Raw genomic sequence first — 5,088 nt, forward strand, 5'->3', positions numbered from 1 at the left:
GGGGGGGGGGGGGGGGGGGGGAGGAGGAAATACGTGATAAATAATAAGATATTTATCGTGTGATATATCGCACAGACTCGATATTTTTGCGTCGTTCATTGCGTCGTTCATTGCGTCGTTCGTGGAATCCGGCCGCCTGGGGCATTCGATGGATATCGCTCGTGCCTCGTCATTCTCTCGTGGCCGGTCGTCCGAGAAAATCGACGGCGCAGAATGCGAGACCCGTTTTTGCGAAAAGCCGCGAGCGTGTGCGCTTCTTCTTCGTGCGAGCCGGGCCGAAGATCCCGCGCGACGCGAGGTTATCAATCCTCTCGTGCGTTTTGCTTTTCGCCCGTGGCGGTCGAGCGTGCGAACGATAAGGTCGCGCGCCGGCTGGGAAATTCCGATCTTTTTGAAAAAAATATTTTCAAGAGATTTATCGGTCACGACGACGCGCGTACGACGTGCACGGCAGCGACGGCGCGTTGTAATCTTTCAACGGTGCGGGGATTAATCGCGCGTTAATTGCGGCTGCTGAACTCTACGCCCGCCGTAAAAACCGATCTCTTTCGCTGGTCTCTCCTTTTTTTTTCCTTCCTTCTCTCTCTCACCTTCGCTCCCTCCCTCCCTCCCTCCCTTTCTTCTTTCCTTCCTTCCTCTCTCCCTCTCCCTCCCTTTACGTAACCGACTATTTACGTTGACGCGCGTTACATTGTAGCTTTGACCCTGCATCGCGTGCGCTTCTATTTGCGTTACCGGCGAGCCATACGGCCGCGCGGTAACGAAACTAATGTTGCTAATTACGATAACGCATGTCCGACACTAATAGCTACTTAGATCGCTGCGGGCTTATCCGCGGTATCGCCGCGAAGTTATGCCGCGTCAATTGTATCGCGATCTTCTCGGACGTGAATGCAAAGGTCCGCTCTTACCATTCGCGGCGGCGTCTCACCCACGTCCGACTTAATCTCCATTACAAGTGCTGAATGAGCTTTCGCGATGTGTCTCCTTCGGTTATCTTCATTTTTCTTGTGATATGACAAACAGGGAGATATATGCTCGTGAATGTCAGACGCTTCCATTTTCCTTTTAGAAAACAGCGATTAAATTTCATAGGCGTCGCGAGACGCGAATTCCAGGCGCTTTCAAGCGCGTCCCCCTCTTGTTCTTCGCGACGGTATACGAGACAAAGAGAGAGAGAGAGAGAGAAAGAGAGAGCGTCTCGCTCGGGCATCGAATCTCTCCGATACGTTCCTGACGGCGTGTAGTGCCGTACTGGACGAGGGGATCGCGGGGGTGCGAAGGCGAGGGTGGTGGTTGGCGAAGGCCGTTTCGGAGAGGGGAGGCCGTCGGCCTAAGAAGGGGCTGCTAAGGGGAGGAAAAAACCGAAAGGAGGAGGGATACGTTCCGAGCGGTGGAAAAGGAGGCGGCGGGGGCGGCCAGAGGGGTGGGTGGCGGCGAGGTGGAGGGCCAGAAGAGACACACGGCGGCTCCGCGCGGCATTTGTAGCATTGTAGGTCGTTGCGTTTTACAAAGCAATCCCGCTGAAATTTTCGCGGTGTGTGCCGGTGCCGGTGTGCACGCGCTAACGGTACGCTATACCGGTAATCTCGTCGCCGCGCCGTGCTCGTTGTTGATAGGATTATGCGTCGCCAAGGACGCGTCGCGCGCCCTTAAAAGGTCGATGGTCGCGCGACGAGGCCCTCGAACGAAAGTGCGAGTCTCTTCTCCCTCCGGGAGTCTTTGAAAGCGCGCTCGGTTTTAGGGACGACCGCTTTTCTAGTTGGCTACATCGGTAAGTCTTAAGACTCTGAGAACGAGGAATATATCGGATAATGATGGATGGCTATTGTTATTATTTTAATTATTATTTTAACAGTATTTATTTTTTATTATTTTATTTCATCATTATATGTAACTTGTTTAAGTTACATCGAGCGTTAACCGGGTTTTCAAAAAGTGTCAAAGGAATGGAATCAGAAGCAAGAGGGGGTAGGGGGGTGGGAGGGTTTCATGGTAGCCTATATTTTCCGCAGGCTCGTAGAGAGTAACTATGCAAAATTTGGCCCAGATCGACCAAAGGGTGCAATTAAGGGGATGCTGGAGTCGATAACAAACTCGAAAAATGTCGATAACACAGAGACGTCACTAACACAATTACGCTATCTTTTTCATGTCTCTTGTACATACAGAACTTGTAAATGTATGTTGCTTTGTTTTACCATATTCAACGGAAAACCTAACCACGCGTGTGTAGAGATTTTTCTGTAAACTTTCCCGATATATTTAAGTTTCTGAATTCAGATGTAAAAGTACAGCAATATTTTTCAAAATTTTTTTGTATGGAGCAAAACTCGTGTTCAGTATATACAAGCTCCAGGTCTTTGCTTTTCAAGAAGAATATTGACTTTAGCTGATAGCATCTGACAGCCTGATTTATATTCGAAATATCAACTCTAAAATTTTTATCGTTTTTGTCATTCAGCAATACTTCAATTCATTCTCACACGTATTTTTATCGTGTGAGAACATTTGTAATTCTATTCATCGTAAACTTTGCAGAAAAAGATTAGTATTCTGTCGGTAAAGATTTCGAACTTAGCATCTGAATAGGGCACATACACAGACAGACATTATATACATAATATAGATAACATTATATAGATAATTTTCTTCATTTTTGTTATTCTGAGTGTCATCATCGATTCAACTGTCCATTTTCCGTATAGTATTGTAAACGATGCTGTACGCAGAATTAAGAAAAAGTACGCCACGATATGTAACCGAACGAAAAAATCGGTATTTGGTCCTAAAATTGAGCTGTATTTTTCAAAAATAATTACGTAGCTTCCAGCGACCATGTAAAATTAACGTCTGAGATTGTCCTCTCTTGTCCTCTCTGTGTGCCAATTCATTCCGTCGCACTCAACTTCGACCCCTCTTGGTTTCCCCCTATTCTCTCTCTCTTTCTCTTTCTCTCTCGTTCCACACGCGAGGTCGAGAGCCGCGTCACCGATATGAGCGATCTCGTCGTCGCGCGCGTCTCTTTTTTGCGGACGTAGTTTTCGGCGGAAAATGGGATTTTACTCGTGCCGTTGCCGGCGCACACGCTCCGCCGCCTCTCGGGAGCGGCTGTGCAAAGTTTGCCATACTCTCTCGCTCGTCGAAAGTTGAGATGGAGCCGCGCGCGCGCGCAGGCGACTTCCGACATCGCGGATGCGTGTCGTTGTGTTGTCCTCGTCGACGATGACACGCGCGATGTTGTTCGCGGGAGTGCACGAGATCACGTTGCTCGGACGTTGCACGGATACGACGTAACCGCGATAAGGAAGAGAGTCGTGCTTCGCGTGTCGGTTAATTAATAACAAAACGTCCGGTCGCCGGTCACGCTCGCGCGTTTAGAAGTGACGAAGTAAGGAAGACGTGAAGTCTGCATCTTTCTTTCCCCGAAACAGTGTAAGCTAAAAATGGACAGACTCGAACATTTTATGCTCGGTTCGTTCGCATTGTAAAGATTCCGCACAATGTTGAAGATTAACCCGAGTCGAAATTTTAGTTTCACTTCCGACCTGAACTTTCTAACATCGGTTTATTTTGAAGGATCATTAGTATATGTTTCATACACATGGCAACTAACGTCCCACTTAGCGCCTTTAAATAGCAGAAAACGCACAAAATGCCATTCACAGGTTTTAAAGAAGACCTCTCGGCAAAGTCAGTAGGTTAGGTGAAATCAAAAGAGATTGATGTAAGCTTCAGAGTATCAAACTAGACGTTAAATATTGAAGTCACAATAGAATCAAAATTTTGATTTTAAGAAGTTTTTTGAAATTTTGAGAAACTCAAAGTGTGCTGTCGAGCCGAAATTTTAGTCTCACTTTTTTGATCTGAGCTTTCTAATATCTATATATTCTGAAGGATCAGTTTAATACACATGAAAGCTTTGCTTGGGGCATCTAAATGACAGAAAACGCGCAAAATGTCACTTGTAGGTTCTAGGGGCGATCTGTCGCTAAAACTAGGTTAAATAAAATCAAAAGAGATTGACATGAGCTTCAGAGTATCAAAGTAAGTGTTAAGTGGAATATGAAGGTTAGTGGAGGTATGATAAAAATTTCTACTTTGGTTATCAAAGTTTCTTATTGTCTGCGCGATATTGTTTTCCCGCGGAAAGAAACAGTCATAATACACGCTCTCTTATGTACGCTTAAGAGAAAAAAAGAAAGGACAAAAGATGAGGGCAGACTGTAGATTGTTGCATATAAAATTGCCGATCATTCAGTTTAAATTTAAACCTACGACTCCTGACGGCGTGTAAAGGACCCCGCACAAAACCTATGGAAAATGGTTTTCGGTCAAATTGGCTGAAATTTCACTATGTTATAGTTTTCGCCATGCTGATAAAAAGTTATCATTGCACCAAGTCCCAAAAGTCAATATTTCCCAAGATATAAAGGGTCAAAGTAGTGAAATATGGTCATCCGCAGTAGTAAGACGTATGTCTTATAAGTATAAGTGATACATTGATATTTATTCACGAAATAAATAAAAATCAATTTTAGGTTTTGTGCGGGGTCCTTTACACTAATCGAAATAATCAATCCGCGGTCTCAACGCATCGTTCTCGAGCGTTGCTAGCAGTCTTGCGAAAAAAAGACATAAAAAAGTAAAGAGTATAAAATAAATGAAAAATCCGAATTTCGGGGAACGACGAATTCTTCGAGTGCGCTTTCGACATCGATATCGTCGCGAGATATTTCCTTTTTCGAAAAGTGACCCGGACGTCTGGAAGAGCGAAAGAGTAGGAAAAAAAATTTGATAATCTGCCGATGACAGGTTTGTTGAATACCGCGGACGGCGGGGATATTTCATATTGCGGATCTTTCAGTTTCTGGATCGTTCGTTTTGCAACACGAGGCCGAGCGTGAAGCAGTAGAACACCATGCCGATTGACCAACGTCGGTCGATCGGTCGGTCGTTTCAGACGGACAGACAGAGAGAGACAGAGATAGAGATAGAGAGGGGAAGGGAGCGGGAGAACGACGGCCCTTGAGAGAGAAGGAGAGAGAGAGAGAGAGAGAGAGAGAGAGAGAGAGAGAGAGAGAGAGA

At 45.7% G+C, this 5,088-nt stretch overlaps 1 protein-coding gene across 17 annotated transcripts in view; it reads left to right on the forward strand.

Annotated features, from left to right (window-relative positions):
* Window positions 1-5,088, forward strand: part of LOC116851258 (sex determination protein fruitless) — a 134,194-nt gene that overhangs the window by 79,525 nt on the left and 49,581 nt on the right. The window contains exon 1 of one of the 17 annotated variants that reach the window (XM_032830531.1): window positions 1,479-1,774. The exons of the other annotated variants lie outside the window; for them this stretch is intronic. The gene's annotated coding sequence lies outside the window, so the exon portion shown is untranslated. Of the gene's footprint in view, window positions 1-1,478; window positions 1,775-5,088 lie in introns of those variants that run through there. 17 annotated transcript variants of the gene reach the window in all.

This window comes from Odontomachus brunneus, unplaced genomic scaffold (assembly GCF_010583005.1).
Source record: "Odontomachus brunneus isolate Ranch 3 - 2012 unplaced genomic scaffold, Obru_v1 Obru_scaffold_169, whole genome shotgun sequence".
In the NCBI taxonomy this organism is placed as follows: Eukaryota; Metazoa; Arthropoda; class Insecta; order Hymenoptera; family Formicidae; genus Odontomachus; species Odontomachus brunneus.